Below are 25,123 nucleotides of genomic sequence, written 5' to 3'. Positions count from 1 at the left end.
TGCAATGGCGGGGGCTTCCTTGCCCCATCATCATATACGATTGACGAACAAAATCAAAGAGGACTTGCTTATATGGTTGAGGTTTTTGGATGACTTTAATGGAGTGTCTGTCACTTTTGTGGATGAAGACACGGTGTGGCAAGTACAACTTTTCTCAGATGCTTCTGGAGCCCAGGGTTTTGGATTGTTCTGGGAAGGACGGTGGTGTGCGGAGCTTTGGCCGGCTCATTGGTTGGATCAAGGTCGTAGCATCGCCTTCTTAGAATTTTTCCCGCTTTTGGTTGCATTGCAGGTCTGGGGTGAGGAGTTTCAGGATCGCTGTGTGTTGTTTCATGTAGATAACATGACGGTGGTGAGTTTGGTCAATGGGCAACGGGCAAAAGATGTGAGGGTCCTACATTTGTTGAGGGCTTTCATGTTGCGAATCCTTCAGGTGAATATTGTTTTTAAGGCAAAGCATATTCCTGGGGTAAACAACTCAATTGCCGACGCTTTATCTCGTTGCAATTGGCAGAGGTTCCGGGAGTTGGCGCCCAGAGCAGACAGATACAAGACAGCGATCCCTTCGCACATTTGGGACCTGGCGGAATGAGGTTTGCGGAGCTGGTTGAGCAGTCTATAGCAGAGTCCACGAGACAGAGTTATCAGCAAGCGTGGTCTGACTTTTTGTGCTATGCTTCGGACCGGGAGAAGGACGGTACAGCAGTGGACAGTGAACAGTTTATGTTGGAGTTGGTATTATATTTAATGGACAAAGGTTTGTCCCATACGACGATTTCAGGCAAACTTGCAGGTATTTGATTTAACAGCCAGTTATTGTTGGGGAAAGTAGTTTGGATAGGATTCCTTTTGAGGAAAATGTTGAAAGGCTTTGGAAAACACAAGTTGCATGCAAAACAGTTGAGGGATCCCATTACATTTGATTTGTTGCGGTGGATTTTAGGAGTACTGCCTGGTTGTTGTTACAGTGAATGGGAGTTGGTACGCTTTAGGTTATATATGGTGTGGCTTTTCTTTGGAGCGTTCCGTATCTCGGAACTACTGGGGTTAAGGAACCAAGTTGGGATTCAGTCGTCGGATGTTCACATCCTGAGGGACAAAATGTTACAGATCAAGTAGAGACAGTCAAAGACAGACCAAACAGGGAGTGGGACGTTGGTGAGTTTGGGAAGGAGTGGGGTGGTGGGTTGTTGCCCTGTTGAAAAGTGGGTATCATTTCTACAGTCTGCAGTGTTTTATGATGGAACCATATTTTGTCATAAGAAAGGGGATCAGTTGACTACTTGTTTTCAATTTTTGGCAGTCCTGAGGAAAACTCTGGCATTGGTGGGGGAAAATCCAAAATGTTTTGGTACACACTCCTTTAGAATAGGTGCGGGTACGGAATCTGCTAAGTTGGGTTTGAGGAAGGAGAACTTCCAACGCATAGGGCGTTGGAAATCTAACTGTTGCTACAGATATGTGAGATTGTAATGCAATTGCTGCTGTGTATATATAGTAATGTTGGTTTTTGTATCACAGGTCGAGTTCTGGATTTCCCTCGCAAAAAGAGGTCTTGGATTGTTGGACATTCCATAGTTAAATGGGCTGCAACTTTTGTTTAGGTTTGTATAGCAAAGAACATGAGGTGTTATGGAAAAGTGTGGGGGGAATGAAATGGAAGGATTTATTTCCCTTGCTCTCCAAATTAGCTGTGGCTTGGGGAATACCCGACTTGTTAATAATATACCTGGACGAAAACGATCTGGTGGACTTGTCTGGCTTAACGCTCATTAAAAAAAGAAGCTGGACTTAGCGGTCATTAAAGCCAATTGGGTGGGTACCCGGGTGGTTTGGACTGAATTTGTGTATAAACATCAATGGAGAGGTGCACGGGTACATGCAGCTGTGGAGAAAGCTCGCCGCATGTTGAACAGGGCTCATTTCCCCTTGTTCCTGGTCTGACCATTCGCTAATTTCATTTTCCCTTGCCCTAGCCCCTAAGACTAAGCCCCCGCTCCCTAAGAACACCTGGGTTAGGAAATGGGGCAAAGCCGACATGCCATCCTTCTGCTCGTCTCTGGCCAAATCCAGCCCTGACCTTTCCGGCCTTGCAACTCCTGCTCAGCTGGCTACCATCAATAACTGGCTGGCCCAAGCGGGCGACGAATTCGCCCCCTTGAGGCGAATCACGGTTAAGCGAGCCCACGCTGCTAACCGCTGGTTCACCTTAGACCTTAAGGAGAAGTAACTGGCTGCACGGAGAGCCGAGCGAGCATGGAGAAGAGCGTATTGCCCCGTCCTAAAAGCCACTTACTTATCTGTTGTTAAGATATACAAACAAGGCATTCTTGACGCCAAAACTGATTTCTATTCTAATAGGATACTGGCAGCGGAGTCCCAATCAAAAGAAATTTTTGCCACCGTGCATGAACTGGCCTCATCCGATAGAGCCACGGCTACGATTCCCCCCTACCAATCCCTCTGCGATTCGCTCGACGATTTCTTCATTGAAAAGGTCGCAAAGATTAAAACCAACATCTCTCCTCCGTCCTCCACATTCATTAATCCCTCCCCCCCTCCCACCATTTCTAAATTAACTACCATTCCCCTCCTGACCAAAGCCACACTCCTCCCGCTGCTTCAAAAGGTGAAGTCGGGCTTCCCCCTGGACTTTGCCCCTGCCCATATCCTTAGAGAAATCTTCCTAGCTTGTCCTACCCCGCCCCTCACACTCCTTAATGATTCACTCAGTAATGGGGTTGTTCCTACCCCCCATAAATCCGCGGTCGTCATCCCCATCTTGAAAAAGGCTGGCGTCGACCCATCATCCCCTTCTAACTATCGCCCCATCTCTCTCCTGCCTTACTTGGGTAAGATTTTAGAGACCCATGTGACTAGCACCCTGAGCACCCACGTGGAGACTAATCATTGCCTCTCCCCTTGCCAGGCGGGCTTTCGGCCCCTCCACTCTACGGAGAAGGTGGTGATCTCAGTGATGGACGGGCTATGTGAAGGCATCAACACCAACCTCCAGCAAGCCCTCATCCTTTTAGATCTGTCCACCGCTTTTGACACGTGGACCACTCCATCCTTTTCACCCTTGTCAGTGCGGCGGGCATAGAGGGCCTAGCCTTCTCGTGGCTCAAGTCCTTCCTGAGCGAGAGGGCTCAGGCGGTCCACCTTGCTGGTTTCACTGCCGCCTCCCGCAAGGTGGTGTGTGGTGTTCCCCAGGGCTCTTCACTTTCCCCTCTTTTGTTTAATTTATACATCTACCCCCTCATTTTTATGTTGCAGCAGCTCGAGGTCACAGTTTTTAATTATGCCGACGACCTCCAGCTAATTTTTAACCTCTCCCATTCTCCCTCATCCGCCCAGAATGTCCAAACTGTCATGTTGTTCATTCAGGACTGGATGAACTGCAACCACCTCAAACTCAATCCGGACAAGACAGAGCTGGTCTTGACCGGAGGTGGTTGCAGCCCCTGGTCTCCGTCCCATTGGCCCCCTTCACTTGGTGTTCCCCCACTCCCAGTTCCCAAAGTCAAAACTCTCGGCATTCTTCTTAACTCCCAACTTTCTGTTAACTCTCAGCTTAGTTCTGTTGTGTTTCTTTTCCCTCAGGACAATCAGGAAGATCTCCCGCTTCTTTTCCCTCCCGGCTCTAAAAATCATTGTGATGGCAATGGTGCTCTCACGCCTTGATTATGGCAACATAATCTATAATGGCGCGCCGGCCTATGCTATTCACCGCCTGCAACTAGTGCAGAACCAGGCTGCTCGCCTGATTCATGGCCTGCCCAAATTTCATCGTGCCATCCCTCTACTGCAGGCACTACACTGGTTGCCTGTGAGAGAGCGAGCCTTATTCAAACTTGGCTGCCTCACCTTCCAGGCCAGAATGGGCACCGCCCCTGAGTTTATATGCTCTGCCATCAAGCCCTACATGCCGGGTAGAGAACTCCGTTCCACCCACATGGCACTCCTGACCACTCCACGTTTCCAAAAGAAGAAGGCTGGTGGAACAAAATTTGCTGTCCTAGCCCCAGCTTTCTGGAACTCCCTTCCGGTGGGACTTCGCACTTCACCTTCCTACATAGAGTTCCGGAAAAGCCTCAAAGCCTTGCTTTTCTCCCGAGCTTTTGCTGCCTAATCTCCCCTTGCCACTGTCGTTGTTCGCAATCTGAAAAGCGCCATGAAACCGCTTGGTAAAAGCGCGCTTAATAAAGGTTTTTAAATTGAAATTAAAATTAAAATTTTCTGCACAGCTATGGGCATAACGGTGCTGGTTCACGAGCATTTTTCCAGCGAAATGCTTCATTTATTTCGAAGTGATGGGGTACATCTGTCACAGATGGGGCAAGCATACTACCTCATGGAACTACGTGATGCTTTGGCTAACTTGTGGTATGTGGATTTATGGTGTTCACAGAAAGAAAATATAAAAAAAAAAAGTTTGAGCAAAAGGTGGAATAATGTACGCGCATTGGAGTCAGTTGGGTGTGATGAGATTTTGGGTGGGGCAGGAAAACTCGAAGGTTTTTCTGGGTGGCGTGTTTTTAAGAGATAGGATAACCGAGAGCGGATTCATCCTTTCTCTATGGGGAGGGGTTGGGAGGGTAGGTGAGAAAGAAAAGGAAAGATGGAAATAATCTGGTTGATATGGAAAACAAGTTATGGATTGATGGAAAGGAATAAAGCATTGGGGAATGGAAATGTATACAATTGGAAAAGGTTTTGGGGAAATCGTACAAGGTATTGTTGAATAAAGATAATGTTGCGGGGTCTGTCTTTAGCTGTCCTAGTAATAAAAAAGACCTTTTATGCTACTTAATCAGAGTCGTGTGAGAGTCCTTATTTGCGCGATGGGTCCCAGGGGAACTTGGCATGAGCCGGTGTTCCCCTGGGGTATTTTGCGCAATGGGATAATCCTCATGTGACCTGATTGGATGTTCGGGCGTGTGGGAGGGGCTGTCCAGGCGCGGGGAGGGAGAGGGAGGGCGACGTCACTCGATGCAAGTGAAGGAGCGGTGGCGTCGTGTTTTTGACCCACCCACCCACCCTGGCTTTGAAAGAAGTCGGAAAAGGTGTTCTTTGTTTTATGTTTTGCTGTAATTTGTCCTGTTTATAGACACATCAAAAAAAATAAAAAAAGATGTCACTTTGGGGCACTAAGGACTGGCTCCTTTTGTTATGTGTTGTTGGCGTGTTTTTAAGGGATAGGATAATCTAGAGCGGATTCATCCTTTCTCTATGGGGAGGGGTTGGGAGGGTAGGTGGGAAAGAAAAGGAAAGATGGAAATAATCTGGTTGATATGGAAAACAAGTTATGGATTGATGGAAAAGAATAAAGCATTGGGGAATGGAAATGTATACAATTGGAAAAGGTTTTGGGGAAATCGTACAAGGTATTGTTGAATAAAGATAATGTTGCGGGGTCTGTCTTTGGCTGTCCTAGTAATAAAAGTGACCTTTTATGCTACTTAATCAGAGTTGTGTGAGAGTCCTTATTTGCACGATGAAGTAGATATCTAAAATCCCTTGTACTGGTCTTTATAGGATATCGCCCCTGATGAAGGGAATCCTTTTCCCGAAATGCATTGGGCATTGGACTCCAAGAAAGAGAGTATAACATCTACATGAAGAAATGATTTTTTGGCATTAATGCAGTTTTGTAAATATGCCTACTGATTTAACAACGTTACATGTTATGAAATGTCATTGCACAGATAAATGCATAACTACATGCAATGATTATGATGAATTGTAGTACATTAATGCATAAGTTTGAATTATTCATGGAATTATGATATATAAATATGATTTATAAAGATTGTTGCATCAATAAATGTAAATAATTATTGAAAATATAAGAATTTTGTTAAATTGTGGAAATAATTTTATTTCCCAGTGAACAGTGCGCATTACTTGCAGACTTCTTCTGCATCTTCTTTTTTCATATTTACGGTGTTAGCCAACACACGTGTGTAATGCAGCACCCCAAACAGATTAACATATTAATTTGATCAATTTGACTAAAAAAGTAGATAACTTAGGTTGTGCACCTCAATACCTTACTTCAGAGCCCCCCCAAAGATCCATGCACCATCTGCCAGGCACCATATGGTGCATGGATGTTTGCAAACATGCCTTTTATTACAGCGGCTTGTACTGCGGCTCTTTTCTGGGCCACAAAACACACACAGATGATGGAAGGAATGCGGAGCATATCAAACATTCTCCAATGTCAATAGATCTGAGTTAAATCCATTGTTCTTTTGCTTACTAAGCCACACCAGTTTAGACCCAGTCATATGCAAATCAGTCTTGACCATGTGCCTCAGGGCAACACTCCAGACCAAACTGCCAAGACAGGTCCTCCCTAGACTGGAAAAAAGCATCCTGGGGCCGGTTTTGGGGCATCACCTCTCAACAGCCAAGCTAGCTTGAATCCTGTGGCAAAGTGAGCCTGGGACCCACGTCTGGGCGTTATCGGTGCACTTAGGGCGAGAAAGCAAAAGACACACAGATAATGGATGGAATGCAGAGCAAATCAAACATTCTCCCAGAATCAATAGATCTGGATTATCCGTCATTGTTTTGGTCACTATGCCACCCAAGTTTACACCCAGCCATATGCGAACATGTCTTGACCCTGTGCCTCATGGGAACAGTCTAGACCGAACTGCCAAGCCAGATCCTCCCTGGACAGGAAGCGAGCATCCTGGAACCGGTTTTGGGGCATCACCCATCATCAGACAGGCTAGCTTGAATCCAGTGGCACAGTGAGCCAGGGACCAAGGTCTGTGCATACACAGCACACTGAGGGTGAGAAAGCAAAAGACACAGTTGATGAATGGAATGCAGAGCAAATCAAACATTCTCTCCCAGTACATAAATCTGGGATAACTGCATTGTTCTTTTGCTCACTATGCTACCCCAGTTTAGACCCAGCCATATGCAAATCAGGCTTGATCCTGTGTCTCATTTTTTATTTTATTTTTATTTCTCTAGTTGCATTTTCGGTTGCATACAAGTACGTAATTTTCAGTATATATTTTACAGATTGAATGTCAACATTTGGCATATACTTGATGTATTATACTGCATGGACTTGGCATGCAGTATAGATTACTATGTCTAGGCAGCTTTCAGTTAACTGAGATACTAGGTTCTGGTATACAGGGAGAATGTAATAGTCAAAAATTGAGAGATGTACAACATTCCTATATTATCCTTAAACATATTGAGCATGCCTGGCATTTAGTTATCTACAGTTTCACAGATCATATTTTTTGCTCCTATTATGAGGATTAGGACAATGCAATGTTAACTTAAGAAGAATCTAAATCAACAACTCAATACACATGAGCTAACCTGATAGCTTCGTCATGTGATTACCCAACCCCTCCCCCGTGACCTCACAATTTGGGTTGTCATATTAGCAGCTTTTATATGTCTGTCCCCTAGGCTCGCTATGTACTGCCAGATCAGCAATGTTAGCCTATTTGTTTTCAGTACCTGGGTTATGTGTAAATTAGGATTCCACTTCATTTCTATCATCGTTCTCATCCTGTGAATTATTCTCCCCTAGTTCACACCCCATTTGAGGTAGCGCCACAATTATTGTGCTCCAACATTGTGCAAGGGGGTATTTGCGCAGGCCGGTTATGGTTCCTCCATGCAGAGTGGTGCTTTCTGCTTGGGCCTATACCGAGAGTGAGTGCCTCCAATTTTCCTGACTAAGGGAATGCTTGTTTTTCCATCTACGGGTTACTAGCTTTTTTGCAAGTATAAGTCCTAGATCTATGAAACTGGACGTGGCTTTGTGCTTCTTGGGTCTGGGTAATACTCTCAGTATACGTTCCTCCCATGTGCAATTGTGGGCAATCTGTACATTCCGACAGGCCTGCCCTCACCTCCTGCCAATACATGTATACAGTGGGGGCATGCCGAATTGGAAATATTTATTAATGTTATCTGGTGATAGATACGCCCTGTGAATAATATGTCTCTATAGTGCAAAATGTGGCATTCCGTGAGATTTGTATCGCTTTCGCTAAGATCGCGTCCCATTCCTTCTCTGCCCATGGCCCGCCCCTGTCATCCTCCCATTTTCTGGGCAAACACATCAGGGGTTTCATGATATGCAATAGTAATGCTTCTGTTAGCCAATGGAGTATATACTTCTGTAAGCCAATGGAGTAATGCTTCTGTTAGTCAATGGATTGTAAGTGTAAATATTGAATCACCAGATGTAACTGGGGCTCAGTGCCCATATCCCCCATGCTGCCATCAGTCTCCCTATAATTGAGGTATATATTATGAAATAGCCTGTCAGCAAGTCAGTTTCCTGGGCTAACCTGTCAAAGGGCAGCAACACGCTATCCTCATATAAATCGCCCAGGGTTTGCACTTCAGTGGTATGCCAGGGCACAAGCGAACCGTTTGATGTACCACCTCTACTCCTCTAGGTGACAAGGAGGGGAAGTGCGGATGCGTAAGGAAATGTTTGTCCGGAGAGGTATAAGCTGCATTTGTGGCATCAGTAGGCCAGGGCCAGGCAGGTCGGTGCCGGGGTGGAGGGTCTGGCCATTGGGTGAAATAAGTAACATACCTGGGATAATGTCAATGCTGGCAGTGCCATTTGACCCCGCGCCTCATGGGAACAGTCCAGACTGAACTGCCAAGCCAGGTCCTCCCTTGGACCAACATCAAGCATCCTGGGACCGGTTTTGGGGCATCATCCCTCATTAGCCAGGCTGGCTTGAATCCAATGGCGCAGTGAGCCCAGGACCCACGTATGGGCATACCCGGCGCACTTAAGCAAAAAAGCAAAAGACACACAGATGTTGGACTGAATGTATAGCAACTAAAGCATTCTCCCTGACTAAATGAATCTGGGTTAAATCCATTGTTCTTTTGCTCACTATGCCTCCCCAGTTTAGACCCAGCCATATGCAAATCAGTCTTGACCCCGTGCTTCATGGGAATAGTCTAGACCGAACTGCCAAGCCAGGTCCTCCCTGGACTGAAAACAGGCAGCCTGGGTCCGGTTTTGGGGAATCATTCCTCATCAGCCAGGCTAGCTTGAATCCCATGGTACAGTGAGCCTGGGACCCATATCTGGGCAAAGCCGGCACACTTGAGGGAAGAAAGCAAAAGATACACAGAAAATGAATGAAATGCAGAGCAAATCAACATTCTCTCCCGTAAATAAATCTGGGTTAAATCCATTGTTCTTTTGCTCACTATGCCTCCCCAGCTTAGACCCAGCCATATACAACAGTCTTGACTCTGTGCCTCATGGGAACTGCTGACCGAACTGCTAAGCCAGGTCCTCCCTGGACCGGAAACAGGCATCCTGGGACAGGTTCCGGGACATCACCCCTCATCGGCCAGGTTAGCTTGAATCCATGGCACAGTGAGCCTGAGACCCACATCAGGGCATACCCGGCGCACTTAGGGCGAGAAAGCAAAAGACACACAGATGATGGACGGAATGAAAAGCAAATCAAACACCCTCCCCAGTCAATAGATCTGGGTTAAATCCATCATTCTTTTGCTCACTGTGCCACCCCAGTTTGGACCCACCCATATGGAACAAAAAAAAATATGGACTTAGGCTCAGATCTCTGTACTGGGGTGAATGTATGACATTGATCTGCTTCTGTCCATCAATTGTTCTTTTTGCATTTTTCACCCCGAGTGGGATGGGTATGCCCAGACATGAATCCCGTGCACTCCATGCCACTGGAGTCAAGCTATCCTGACTGATAAGGGGTTAAAACCCAAACCTGTTCCTACGATGCTTGTTTTCAGTACAGGGAGGACCTGGCACTGCAGTTGGGGCTGGACTGTTCCCATTGGACAAGTGTACATTTACTTTATTAAACGTAAATAATTCCTTTTACGATTCAGTTACTTATTTTTACAAAAATTCATTTAAAAGTGAATATGTATCAACATCAACATATAGAAGCAGTTGATTCAAGGTAAAGAGGTATTCACATTCGCAGATAGTTGAAAAGCAAAAGAAACACGCAGTAGCAAAACTAATAGGCCTAGCATTCGCTCTCTAGTGTTATGGTTACATTCTTTTTTTATTGCAAGCTTATGCTACAAAAATTAAAAAGATGGAACAAAATGTCCTTGTCTAATTGTAGTAGCCATATTCTTCTAAAACATATTAAACTAAAAAAAAAAACAAAGAGCACACATCATTTTAATAGAGTATTAGTACTTCCGGTAAGATTGGTGTGCATTACAGATGAAGAAGCCTTTTTTAGATTTAAACAATTGTGACAAGTTAAAAACAAGTCTAATCTGCTTAGTTTGACTATTCATAATTTAGTCAATATTTTATCTTCAACACAAGTCAATGGTAATTATTTAGTCACGAGGCAATGAAATCTGTCTGTACAAACAAGTAACTTGTTTGATTAGTAAATGGTTATGGGATGTTATTTTGGAGTTCCAAATAGCCATTTTCTGTTTGAAGCAGGGTGCTACAATAATTCAGAAAAGAATTACCGGGTAAACAAATTCATAAAATGTGCAGAACCCAGAATATTCGGATTTCATTAGATTTTGCCCGTCTATGATGGTGAGTCACATTTGGACTTGTCACATACCAGTTTCGTGTAAAGGTTTAAAAGAAGTGAAAGCAATTAATGATGTTGACATGTATCATATTGAACGCATTATTTTGCTGCTTTCAATGTAGGCAAGTCAGTAAGAGCCTGATTTCGAATTCAGTGGTCCCACCTCCGCCGTCACATCAGCATCGGATTCATTGCATGCGGTTTCATAGACAAAAGACAGCCGCTGTTCCACAGCCGCCAACAGGAATTCTCAACCGCAGTGGGATAGGGCCAATGCCTCTGTCGGAGGGTGAACCCTCCAATGTTATCACCGGCCCAATTATGATATCCATTTCCAACGGCATCACTGTGACGGTCCAACCACCATATCTGAGTTGGCAGAAATGGAGTGATATAAGGCTGAAACTCCCCTATACTCATCTTCCTACATCCTGTGACACCATGTAGCCGATCGTACACGTACTGTTGCCGCTGCTCCTGCTTGATGACGTCTAAAATCCACACCCTCATAGACGCAACTGACGGTAAGCCACACTCTCACCCATTACCATAGACTCCTCAGCAAACAGATAACCCACCATGGACCTGGCAAAAGGTTTATTGTCTCTGGGATAAACATATGTTGTGGGCTCCTGTATGAATGTGTCATGAAACTCAAACACACCTTCTCCCCTAAATCTCTGTAATGTACTCTGACACATCGCTCACAGTAAAAGGTAATGTCAGGCAAATGGGATTCCAAATAATCATTGTGAGAAATTTCAAAGGGCACAATGTAAAGACTCTGCAGAATAGGTTTTCCTCTACCAGTGGGACCCAGGAAGGCTGGGGCCATAGTCAACTTTGCACATGCCTCAAAACCTCTATATGCTCAGGACCTGTGGCTTGAAGTATATCAGGGACACCAATAGCATAACTAAGTGCCATGAATATGTGGGTAGTGTGTAGGTGCAAGTAATGAAAGCCAACATAGCAGTAACATAATTTGTCTCACAGTAACATAAAGTATGTGTAAGAGACACACACAAAAATGGACATGAATTTAGATGGGATCAAGTTCAGTCTTGGTCTGGTCTCAAGTAGTTCCTCAATGACTTTGAGTCCTTCAGTGTGTGGGATATTGGTGTCAAGTGATTGGATGTCAAGTCCTACCGTGAGATCGGTTTGGGTGTCAAAGCATATCTCTTCAATGGTTTGGATGAGATCTATGGTGTCTCTGATGAAGGTGTCTGTGGAACGAACTAACTCTTTTATAATCTCATTAATGTATTTGCCCAGGGGTTCATGGAAGGATCCACAGCCTGAGACAATGGAGCGTCCGGGTGGGTTGGTGATGTCTTTGTTGATCTTGGGAGGTACATATATGACCGGCTTGCATGGGTGTTAGTTGTTTAGAAAGTTGAATTCCTTTTGGGAGATAATGTTGAGGGAGCTAGCTAGTCCGGTGATCTGCTGTATTTTGGTTTTGTGATCAGGTAAAGGGTTTTTAGTGAGAGGGCGGTAGTGATGGACGTTGGTTAATTGTCTCTTGATTGCTTGGTCATAGTTGTCCATGTTCATGACCACAATTCCGCTGCCCTTATCCGCTGGTTTGATAATTAGGTTGGTCTTCTTTTTGAGAATATTAAAGGCTTGTTTTTCGGATAGAGGGAGTGGGGCATTGGAGGTAGAGGGAGTGTCAGTGTCTGATGTGGTTGGGACTGTTGTGGGTGCTGGTGCATATGTGTCAGGTATATGTTCTGCAAGTATGGGTGTGCCTTCTTTAGCAGGTGTCTGCTGGCTGCATGATTGTTTCTGTCTGAGTTTCTTAGGTTTGTATAGTGTGAGCGCTGTGTCTGTAGATGTTGGTGCAGTGGAAATTCAGGGCATGTTTGTTGTGACTGCTGATGTGTTGGTGACTGTGGGTGTGGACTTATGTGCTGTCTGTATGGATGTGATGGTGGTTGTGGTGGTACATGTGGGTGTGAAGGTGACTGTTCTGGTTGGGGATGTGGTGGTTGGTGTGTGGTGTGTGCATATGTTTGTCTCCTGTGCTATGCAGAAATGTGATGAGGAGTGGTGTGAGAATGTGGCTGTGGTGTTGTCAGTGGTGGTTGTCATGTCCTTGGATTTGGATGCATGTAATTTATTTTTGTGTGTTTTTGTGTGCTATATGGGGGGTGCATGGCAATGTGTGGTGTGCTTTGGGCAGGTTTGAGAATAGAGTAGTTGGGTGGGTACGGGCCAGGAGGACGAACAGAAGGTTGGGGTGGGTGGGCGACTGCAGTGATTGAGAAGGCCAGAGCCTGAAAAGATCTCTGTTAGACAGTCATGGCAATGTGAATGCCTTCTAGGTAGGCCACCATCTGCTGCAGATGGGTGCCTTGTCCCTGAATGGTATTCAGGAGTGCAGTCTGACCCTTAGAGATGTACCTCATGCGGTCAATAGCCCCATCCCTCAGCGCAGCGGGGGTACAGCAAGAGGGGCTGAGGTACCTGGAGCGAAGGAGATGGCTCCCCTCCTAGGGAAGCAGTCCCAGCCAACCTTTTGGGGAACAACATTGAGGGTGGCAATAGACCTGTGGTTGGACTCAATGATGAAGGTGCAACCTATTCTGCGGGGTCCACCAACACTCAGGAATGTCCACCAGAGGATGACTCTGACTTCAAAGCACTTGCACTTTAGTCCACCGTGGCACTCCCCACATGCTCCTGGTCACTGGGTGCCTCCTTTTTTGAACTGTAACGTCCGAACGCACTGTGACCAGCTGTGTCCCCAACAACGTTGGTCCCTTCTCCTTCGCTTGACCTGGATTAATCTGAAATGACTTGTAAAATTAGTTTATTGTAATAGTTTTTCCACAACTGACCATCACATATCAACCGAAAACATCTATTAAGTGCACAATGAACACCAGCTTCATGGTTCACTATATAGGCTTCAACCCTAGCATGAGCACATGCATTCATGCTACATAACCTTGAAACAGTTGGCTGCAGTTATATTATAACCCCAGACAGCTCCAGATTCATTGATAGACTTGTCTACTCTTCATCCTTGTGTCCATATTAGGATAGTAGATACCCTTGTATACTTTGGTACTTGTAATAGACCATAGTAAAATAATGTTACCAAATAGGATGGCAATAAGTTACATATTTCAACAATGTTCACACAAGGCACAGATTTCGCCAAATGTTCTGTTACCTTACAACACATCCTGATGTCATGAAGGTCAAGTTAAACACCAGTGTACCATCAATATGTGCTGTAGCAGAATTCATGTCACAAGCAAATGCTCATTGTACACTGATGACACTTTTGACTTGAAACTTCATCATACATTCACTTCCCAAAAAGTCAAATGAAAGCTGTACTGAAGTTGTTTAGCTACGGATAACATGTAGCATAGAAAAGTAGCCTGGAGACATTGAGGGCCAAAGTTTTGGGAGATAGATAGTCCAAATGCACACAGCATAATACTTCTTAGGTACATAAACAAGAGGAATCCTATCTATAGTGACTGAGAAAAGTGTTACCCACAAGAGTGTCTGAGTGTCTGCATACACGTTTTTCTCTGACAGAGCCTTCATTCCTGTGGCTGCTACAGATGGGAATGGGCCAGATGTAGTTGGACCACAGGAAGAGGTAGGTGGTGGTGGAAAAGCCCTGCAGAGGGTGGTGGTGGTGAGAACATTGTTTTGGTGAATTTGTGGTATCTACATCCAAATGTTTTGCATCACTTTAAGTAGAGACCTAGAAAAAGTAAAATGGGTAGAGATTACTATTGTGATTTATTTCTGTGGAACAGAACTTGTTAAGAAGACACTTAGAGACATTCAATACATGTACTAGAGTGGAGATGCTATTAGATGTACTGACATGTTGAATTTTTGATTTAGGAATGAACATGACATATCCCAAGCATTTATGCCAACACAGTGGAGAAGTAACAAGTAGCCCTGGGAGGTGAAATCCACTCCATTCACGGAGTTAGCAGAGTTGTCTCCACTCCGGGCTCCATGGAGCACTCGCAGTTCCAAAAAGTCCTGCTAAGTGGAGCAGAGTTTTTTCTCGCTCGCGCTCATCAACTTTAAGTTGGTGAGTGCGAGCAAGGAAAATCCAACGCTAGATCACCTCCCAGTGATCACGGATGGTCACAACCGCTGCATTGAGAAACCATTTGTTCGCATTGAGGAAGCTGCCACTCGAGTAGAAAATCTACTCGAGTGGCAGAAAGAAGTAGCTCCCTCTTGCGCTGCGCATCATGCCGTTCACACTGATTTTCAAGTGCGGGACAAACACACCACGCTAAAGATCAACACCAACTGTGTGACCTAATGCACTCCACCGCTTGCGTAACTCCGCGTAGCTGAGCAGAATTTCAGGGTCACTTTGTGGAGTTCCACTAATAGGAACTCCATGAACTACGCACAGGCCTAGTAACATGTATATTTGACCATTCCAAGGCTTGGTTGTGTACAATACAGGTGATCAACAACTTGGTTGTATATTTTGCATTAGTCATCAGTGCAGAATCAATGGGTCACCAGTCACTTCTAAACGGCTGTGCTACCGTGATGCTTTACAAATATTTGAGGTAAACACTTGGGGCCCAATTTACAAAGGTAAATTGAGATGAATGTCTAACTTTACGACTTTCAGTATTTACAAAGGGCATTTACGAGTAGTAAAGTTAGACTTTTGTCTCAGTTTTGGTCTCGGTTAAACTTAAGACCAAAGCTTAAGTTTAACTGAAACAAAAGCCTAACTTTACTGCTCATAAACGCCGTTCGTGAATATCGAAAGTCCTAAAGTTAGACTTTCATCTCAGTTTACCTTTGTGAATTGAGCCCTTTGAGTATTGCATGTTAGGAACATAGATTGAGAACACAATAGCAAAAGGTGAGATTAGAGTAAACCGGACACTGGTATAGTGACAGTGAGGTGTAACCTACCAGACTCCACTCCCCCAGCTATTCCTGCCAAGCCTCCAGAATGTAGGATGGCTTAGACCTTCTCCTCCCATGGAAAGAATTCCTATGGGGGGCCGGGAGGACCACCACCAGTCTTCAGGGCCTCCCAGTAGTGCTTTAAGACCAAGTTATGGACCACATTTCCATTTGGACACAATTGCGGCTCTACTCCTATGATTTCAGACATCATTACTGACAACTCGACCTCTGAAAAAGTAGGAGGTTTTTTTTGGAGTGACATAACAAGAAATTAAAGTAAGTGACAATGACTAACAAAAAACACCAAGGGATATTAGTAAAAAAAAGTGTGTGGATAGTTAAATGGGATAGGGAAAAGAGGAAAGGAAAGCCTTATATGACACAACAAACTGCTGTGAAAAAAATGGTGCTGCTGTGTGGAGGCAAAGGATCATGTTCTGCTATGGAGTGTGTTTTATAGTGTGATATTCGGGTGTGTCCAATTGGCTGAGGGATAACAGCTGTGTAGTTTTCAAATCCATCCAATTGGCATGTTTTGGTGCTTTGCTGGCAGCATACTGTGGCAGCCTACTGCCGTCGAGGTACCACCGCTAGGGAAACGCCAGTACAACTGTGTTATCGTAATCTGGTTCGCTGGAAACCGTGGCCCTGCTGGTAGTTGAGTATAAACATTGCAGTCCACTGCAGCCTGGGTGGAAACCACTCTGACAACAGCAGTTGGCGGTTCGGTCTTCATGCTTTGTATTGCGGCGGGTGTAAGACTGCCGGCTCTTTAGTCTTTTTGGGACCACAGACGCAGCTGGTACGGCGGTAAGACCATCAAAATTGTAATCGGGCTCTTTGTCAATCATTGACTGTTTTCTTCTCAGATAGCTTTGTAGGTGATAAATAAAGCATATTCTGTTTTCATCATATAAATCTTATTCAGTTTATATTCAAAAGGTACTAATTAGCTTAATGATGGGACCAAGCCACAGTCTGACATACTCCACAGGGCTGTCAAAGGTATTGCATCACACAGACAGGTGCTATCACAGTCTCAGGGCTACTACAAACAATGCTGCTCTCAGGATACCATTTTACAGAAAACATTAGGCTACACCACCTATTTCCGGGGTAGTTTAACTCTTAATTATGGTTTGATGTGTGAGAAAAATGTATGCTGGCAGAGCTCTAAAGTAACATACCCATTCCACCATTTTCTAAATTTCCCCTATACTTTACTATACAGAGATCTCCACCACTCGAGTGAGGATCTCTTGACAGCAGATGTCTCTCTATGGTTATTGATAGCAAACTTTTCCCTATACTTTACCATATGATGATCTGTGATCCAACAGTGGAGTCTTGCTATGCAAAGTACATAGAAAATTTAAATAGTTTATTAAATGTAGAAAAAGTTAGTAAATATAATATTTTGTTAATTATTAATGTAAATTAATGATATATATTTATTTTAAACGTAGAACAAAGAGAATAGTCTACAGCACTATTACCTTAATTTCGAATGCATCTGTACATATTAAGTCCAATGAAATTACTTTGCTAAAGCTTAAATAAATAATAAAAAGTCCACCTAAAAGTAAAAAACAATTATGCATTATTATTCAAATTGGTGCATAACAATTAATATATTTTTATTTTAATAAAAAAGCTACATTAATTTGTAAATAACGTTTGTTAAAATATTGTGTAATTAAAGAGTAAATATGTAATAATTGTATATTTTTTAACATGAAATTACATTTATTTATATTTGTAACTAGTTTATGTAATTTACTTAAATTTAACATTATTTCCCACAATGTTTAATTTAAAGTCCCTACCTCCAATGATTTCTGCTGAAGGGGTTTGCATTAACAGTGGTTTGACATGTGTGGTGCTGGGCTTATCCCAGTTCTGAGTTTAAGAAGTTTACTGCCGTTTTTGGTCCCTTTTTAGCTTTAGAATCTTTAGGAGGGTAGTTTATGTATACCAATGCCCTTAAACTTTTGTGGGTGAGTACATGCCACATGCTAGACCTCGTTTAGCCCTGCCATACTCCTCCCTAACCCCTTCCCCTTTAGTAGTTAGTATTCTTCATTTTCCAGACACCCTCTGTTCCTCCCAAATTTACTCTTTAAACGTATATTTATGTTGGCGGATCCTCCGCTCTCGGGACGGAGCTCTCCGAACAGAAAAAAAAGGACAGTGAACATAGGTTTGTATTTAGCATTTAACAGAAAGTTTGTAGTACTACGAAATGCATTTTGTGAATAGGCCACATAGTGTTTGAGATTGGCATGGGTTAGAAATATTAGTTCAAGTAATATACAAAAATGCTTTGTCAAGGTAGAGTTATTCTTGTTAGAAATAACAACCAGTTCCGGGATGCTTGTTTCTGGTACAGGGAGGACCTGGTCTGGCACTTCAGGCTGGAGTGTTTCCATGGGCAACAGGGTCAAGACTTATTTGCATATGGCTAGGTTTAAACTGTAATGGCATGATGAGCAAAACATTATGGCTTTAGGTCCAGATCTCTATACTGGGGTAAATGTTTGACATTGATCAGCATGCTGTCCATCAATTCTATTTTTTGCATTTGTCTCCTCGAGTAGGACAAGTAGACCCAGATGTGGCTCCCATACTCGCTATGCCACTGGAATCAAGCTAGTCTGGCTGATATGGGGTGATGCCCCGAATCTGGTCCCAGGATGCTTGTTTCCAGTCCAGGGAGAACCTGCCTGGCAGTTTGGGCTGGGCTATTCCCATGGGGAACGGTGTCAAGACTGATTAGCATATAGCTGGGACTAAAGAGGAAAGGCATGGGGAGCAAACCAACAATGGATTAAGCTCAGATCGCTGTACTGGGGTGAATGTTTGACATTGATCAGCATTCTGTCATTCAATTGTTTTTTTTGCATTGTCACCCCAAGTGGGACGGGTACGCTCAGACGTGGGTCCCGTACTCTCCATGCCAGTGGAGTCAAGGTAGCCTGGCTGATAAGGAGTGACGCCCTGAATTTGGTCCCAGGATGCTTGTTTCCAGTCCAGGGAGGACCTGGCCTGGCAGTCCAGGCTGGACTGTTCCCAATGGGAACATGTTTAAGACTGATTTGCATATGGCCAGGCTTAAACTGGAATGGCATGGGGAACAAAAAAAGTGATTAATTTAGGTCCAGATCTCTGTACTGGGGTGATTGTGAGAAATTGATCAACATTTGGTCCATCAATTTAAATAAAACACATGTTTAGACTTTATAATAGCTGTAGTGACTTTAATTCACTTTAAGGCATATTCATCAGTCTAAATGTGTCTGTGTGTCTCAAGACTACGCTTATTTAACAGAGAATACAATCAGAGATTTGATCCATAGCTAAGCACAATGTCTACTTTTTGTTGTTCTTAATTTCACACTTTAAAGCCTGATTCAGTATTCTCTGTTTAATATGCATACAGATGCTCATAGAGGTGTTGCTCAGCAGTCATTGTTGGTCAGCAGTCACGCAGTCTGCTAATCACCAACTATGGAAAAGAAGTGGATGCCACTGACCAGGGAAAACTGAGTTTCAGCTTGGTGCATCAGCTCATGAGCTGACTTATCATAGTACTCGTGCTCACATCTGTGATGCAGAAAAAAAGAACTGTGCATAAAAATGTAGAAGGAGAGACACGTGAGCATCATATGGACATCAGTGCTGTACAGAACTTGAGGCACACAGAAAGAAGAAGGTAGGGACAAAGGTGTCATGAGGTTGTGGTGGTGCTTAAAGAATGGCTCACACACAGGGATGTGGGAAAGCAAGCACATGGTCCTTAGAAGCTCAATAGTATCACTAAAGAAAGAGGTCACACACAACAATGTGACGGTGGAGGCATAAACATATCAGGCTGACAGTGACATTGCTGCATAAAAAGTCACACAAAGCAGTGTGTTGGGTCACACACAGGGTCTTGTGTTGAAGGTGGCTTCTAGTGACCATTGACATTTGCTCATTCAGAATGGGAAATCGAGACATGTTGGGTAGTCATCACAGATTTTAGATCTCGGCAGGCCAAGTACTACTCACATCTATGTGCTGGAGAGCTCTGCTGTAGTTCTGAGTGAATAAGGCAGATTCTATATCTACAGCAGTCTGATTCTTCTTTTCCTTCAGGTGCAGTCACAAATTATTTTCCACACTCTGGGAGGAGGGGTCAGGGGTCTGTTCTTACCTCTCCTAACAAAACAGAAAAAGATTCTGCCAATGGTCCAAAACTTCCTCTGCACAGGTTTATAAAGCTGCTTCTAGTTCAAGGTGACTAGTGGACACACCAAAGGGGTCAACCTATCTCAAGTACAGTGTCAATTTACACACCACCAAGATTCCCTCAGGTTTTAAGTTAGCTACAAACATGGGAGGTGGGGGCAATTGAGACAGAATACATTCCCATACAGGTATTGGTCAAATTGTTTTCTAATTTTTATTACTTCACTATAGGAAGTGCTTGCTTCTCTGGTATTGGAGGGATCGGATCTCCACAGACCCAAGTCAGTGATGGAAGGGTGGGCAGTGATCTGGAGTCTCCAAAGACATGAAGGAGACAGTGGAATGGGCAGTGATGGTCTACTTTCTCTCACACATTCTCCTAACTCACTTCAATCTAGGGGATTTGTGTAGTGCACCAGCGACTGAGAGGATATTGGACCACATCATCTCAGTCTGTGTAGCTGTAAGCATGGCACATGCTCTCTAAACTATTACTGCAAGTGGAGAGCAGTACCCTGCCTAGGAGTTGGTAGGAAAATCCAAGATGGAATGCCTGCCCACAGCACTGGGGCCCGCCACCTCCCTGGGGCTAATCACAATAATATGGGAGGCCTCGTGGACCACTCTTGCCCAGGGGACCACCATCTCCCCGGGGCTAATTACCATGATATGGGTAGACCTTATGGACACCCCCATTCCTGAGGACCACCACCTCCCTGGGGATTTTTATGTGTGGGTTGAGGGGGTCCCTCTGGCCACCCGGGCCCTGGGGCCCACTTCCTCTCCAGGGTCAAACACTAAAAAATGAGAGGGACATGGAAGTAGTTGTATTGGTGAGTGAGTGAATGCATGTGTAGATCTATGAATCAGTGAGTGGGTGTGCGAGTAGTTTTATGAGACTATGAATGGGTTCGAACCTGGTTGTGTGGGAATGTGAGTAGCTGTATGAAAGGCTCAAAGGTTGTGAGTGGGTACATTAGTGATGTAGTAAATTATGTCATCAGTGATGTCCTTTGAGATGTCATCAGAAGTGTTTATCAGGGATGTCACTGACCATGTCATAGTGGAGAAGTGTGGCTCAATGGTTAGAGCGGCAAACCCTGATGCAGAAGTCTGGCCTGGGACCAGGGTTCAATTCCCGCCTCGGCGGGTCTTGGGCACAATTTCCTCGGACCTGTTAATTCTCGCTTCAGTGCCTATTCTAATCATGGGTCCCACTCTGCAACTCTGTGCAATAGCTGCTTAATCGCCCCAACAACGCTAGGATGCCTGGCTTCACCTTGGGGGTGATCAGGAGTGGGCACTTCACAGGGAAAGACCAGGAAGGGTTCCTCAGCGGTAGTCGTACAAGTGCTGAGATGCCTCCGGGTAGTCGTGCGCTATACAAGTACCTCTACATTACATTACATTACATGAGTAATGTAATATGTAAGGTTGTAAGCAGTATATTGCGGAGGTGTGAGTTATAGTTAGCTCAGCTAACTATAACTGCTGAATTTCACTGGTTTTGTGCGAGGCAAACCTGAGCCTAATTGTAACATCCCTGTGACCTTTGTTTTTTTCAGTGAATTTCTACGTTTGTTTTAATTTAATTTCCTACCTATAACACCCCTGTAACCTTTCCTTTATTTCAGAGAATATATATACATATGTCCTACTGGTGGTCGCCAGCAGGTAGTTATAGTTAGGACCTAGTTTCCACAGGAAAAGCGTTTGTTTGACTTGAATGTTTCTTTCGCGCCAGTTGATGAATCTTCACAACATTTTCCCAAAACATTTGACACTCACTTCAGCTGCTGTCTACAAAGTTTTGGGATGATCCGTCAAGCGCAAGTCCGAGATACGGGGGAGTCCCAAAACAAGTTTTCCTGATGTTAATTGAATTCCCATAGCGGTTTTGCAGACGAGTACAGCCCGAACTGCGGGATATCAAATTATGCAGACAGCTAGCTCTTGGTCCAGAAAGCATGCTTTTTATGATTCAGTATAAACCAGTTTAGTAGTTTTTGAGATAATAAATTAAAAACAAATTTACATTGCTAGGGACGAGTATCTTCCGCAGATCCTTCAGTCCCTGTGCTGAAATCAAATTGGTTGCCAACACTTTAAACAGGAAGTGTTGCAACTATCTACCGCCGAGTCCCACAGAAAATGTTCCAAATTAAGAAAAGGGGGCAGTATAGGAATGCACTAACCCCATAGGTGTGGTGATGGCGTCTCACAGTGACCCCGCTGTGCATGAAAAACATTTATTTTTGCAGTTTTGCTTTGAATTCACAGTTGGTCCACAAAATTGTAGTAAAAGTGAAAAAAATGAAAACAAGCACAATCTCCTGCACTTATTTACACCATAGCACCCTGGTGGGCCAGGTTTCGGGATCATGCAGGAATAAAAAAAGAAAAGGAGGGGGGGCACATGGAACCGACCTCCTCTGAACTTTTTAGCCCTGGGGACCACCACCTCCATTGGACTTTATTATTATAATGGAGGGGGCCAAGCAGACCTTCCTCCACAGACTCAAGTGAATCCTGGGACCACCTCCTCACTGGGGATGTTTGGTGCCCTGGGGACCACCACCTCCAGGGGAAAAATAAAAACATTTAGAGGGGGGCCGTGTTGACCCCCTGGACCACTACCTCCCTGGACCTATGAAATAAATAGAAGTGGGAGGTGGGGCCACACCCTCCCCTCTTGGGCCATATATTGCCCAGGGGGCCACCATCTCTCTGGGGAAGATCAAAGGATGAGGGGTCACATGATTGCCCTCATGGAGCCCATAATGGCCATGGGGACTGCCTTTCCTAAGGGCCAACTCCTAATATATCCCACTCCAGGCATCTAATCACTTTGCTTTCACTAGCAAAAGCAAACACTCCGGTTCTAGTGGGCAGGAGCTGTCATAGTGCTCCCTCCCTAGTGCAGAGGTTACATGTCTTTCCCTGTCTGCAGACATGTGGGCAGGGAAAGAGATGAAATGATTGCTCTTTAACAGCCCCGGGAGGCAGGGAGCCAGCTGGGACCCAGGCGGCCTTGAGGCTTCCCTCGTGGTCACGGGTGAAAGAAAGAGGCCAAAAAAGGTCAGAACCTAGCAGAAAGATGCAGAATAAAGGTCAGAAAGAGGCAGAAAAAAGGTTCGCAATGAGCAGAAATAGGCAAAACAAAGGTGAGAACAGAGCAAATGAGCAGAAAGAGGCAGAATACTGGTCAGCAACCAGCAGAAAGAGGCAAAATAAAGGTAAGAACCGAAGCAAAAGAGGAAGACTAAAGGGCAGCAATGAGCCGAAAGAGGCAAAATAAAGGTGAGAAACAAGCAGCAGGAGGCAGAATAAAGGTCAGAATTCAGCAGAAGGAGACAAAATAAAGATGCTCAAAAACTAGCAGAAAGAGACAAAATAGAGGTAAAAAATGTGCACAAAGAGGCACAATAAATGTCAGCAACCAGCAGAAAGAGGTAGGCTATAGGTAAGAAATGAGCAGAAAGATAAAGAATAAAGTTCAGAAATTAGCAGAAAGAAACAGAATAAAGGTGTAAAATGAACAGAAAGAGGCATAATAAAGGTGAGAAATGAGCAGGAAAGGCAAAATAAAGATGTGAAACAAGCTGAAAGAGCCAAAATAAAGGTAAAAAACGAGTAAAAAAAGGCAGAATAAATATCAGAAACTAGCAGTAAGAGGCAAAATAAAGGTGAGAAATCCACAGAAAGAGGCAGAAAAATGGTCAGAAACGAGTAGAAAGAGGGAAAATAAAAGTCAGAAATGAGCAGGAAGAGGCAGAATAAAAGTTTGAAATCAGTAGAAAGAGGAAAAATAAAGGTTTGAAATGAGCAGCACGAGGTAGAATAAAGGTAAGAATCGAGCAGAAGGAAGCAAAATAAAGATGATCAACAACTAGCTGAAAGAGACAAAATAGAGGTAAAACATTTGCACAAAGAGGCACAATAAAGGTCAGCTACCAACAAAAGAGGCAGAATATAGGTAAGAAATAAGCAGGAAGAGTCAGACCAAAGGTAAAAAATGAGCAGAAAGAGGCATAATAAAGGTGAGAAACGAGCAGAAAAGGCACAATAAAGGTGAAAAACCAGCAGAAAGGGGCAAAATAAAGGTCAGAAATGAGCAGAAAAAGGCAGACTAAAGATCTGCAATGAGCAGGAAGAGGCTAAATAAAGGTGAGAAACAAGCAGTAAGAGGTAGAATTAAGGTCAGAAACAAGCAGAAAGAGGAAAAATAAAGGTGAGAAACAAGCAGCAATAGGCAGAATAAAGGTCAGAAACGAGCATAAAGAGGCAGAATAAAGATAAACAATTATCAGAAAGAGGCAGAATAAAGGTCAGACATTAGCACAAAGAGGGAAAATAGAGGAAAAAAACATGAGCAAAATAAAGGTGAGAAACAAGCAGAAAGAGGTAGAATAAAGGTTAGAAATTAACAGAAAGAGGCAAAATAAAGGTCAAAAATGAGAAAAAGAGGCAGAATAAAAGTCAGAAATGAGCAGAAAGAGGCAAAATAGAGGTAAAAAACTAGCAGAAAGAGGCAAACTAAAGGCGAAAAAAGAGGCAAAGTAAAGAAGAGAAATTAGCAGAAAGAGGCAGAACAAAGATCAGCAAAGAGCAGAAATAGGCTAAATAAAGGCGAGAGACAAACAGAAAGAGATAGAATAAAGGACAGAAAGTAGCAGAAAGAGTAAAAATAAAGGTCGGAAACGAGTAGCAAGAGGCAGATCAAAGGTAAGAACCAAGCAAAAAGAGGCAAAATAAAGGTCAGAAATTTGCAGAAAGAGGCAGAATGAATATCAGCAATGAGCAAAAAGAAGCAAAATAAAGGTGAGAATCGAGCAGAAAGAGGTAGAATAAAGGTGAGAAATGAGCAGAAAGAGGAAAGATAATGGTGAGAAACGAGCAGCAAGAGGAAGACTAAAGACAGAAACGAGCCGAAAGAGGCAGAATAAAGGTCAGAAGCAAGCAAAAAAGAGTTAATTAAGGTCAAAAAGGAGCAGAAAGAGGCAGAATAAAGGTCAGAAATGAACAGGAAGAGGCAAATTAGAGGTAAAAAACTAGCAGAAAGAGGCAGAATAAAGGTGAGAAACGTGCAGAAAGAGGAAAACTAAAGCTGAAAAAAGAGCCGAAAGAGGCAAAATATAGATCAGTAAAGAGCAGAAATAGGCAAAATAAAGGTGAGAAACAAAAAGAAAGAGGTAGAGTAAAGGTCAGAAAGGAGCAGATAGAGTAACAATGAAGGTCAGAAACGAGTATCAAGAGGCAGTATAAAGGGTAGAAATGAGCATAAGAGGCAGAATAAACGTCAGAACCCAGCAAAAATAGGCAAAATAACGGTCAAAAAGGAGCAGAAAGTGGCAGAATTAGCAGAACGAGGCAAA

Source organism: Lissotriton vulgaris, chromosome 4_1 (assembly GCF_964263255.1).
Source record: "Lissotriton vulgaris chromosome 4_1, aLisVul1.2, whole genome shotgun sequence".
NCBI classification, from domain to species: domain Eukaryota; kingdom Metazoa; phylum Chordata; class Amphibia; order Caudata; family Salamandridae; genus Lissotriton; species Lissotriton vulgaris.
The sequence above is the reverse complement of the archived record's forward strand: the minus strand, read 5'-3'. Positions refer to the sequence as shown.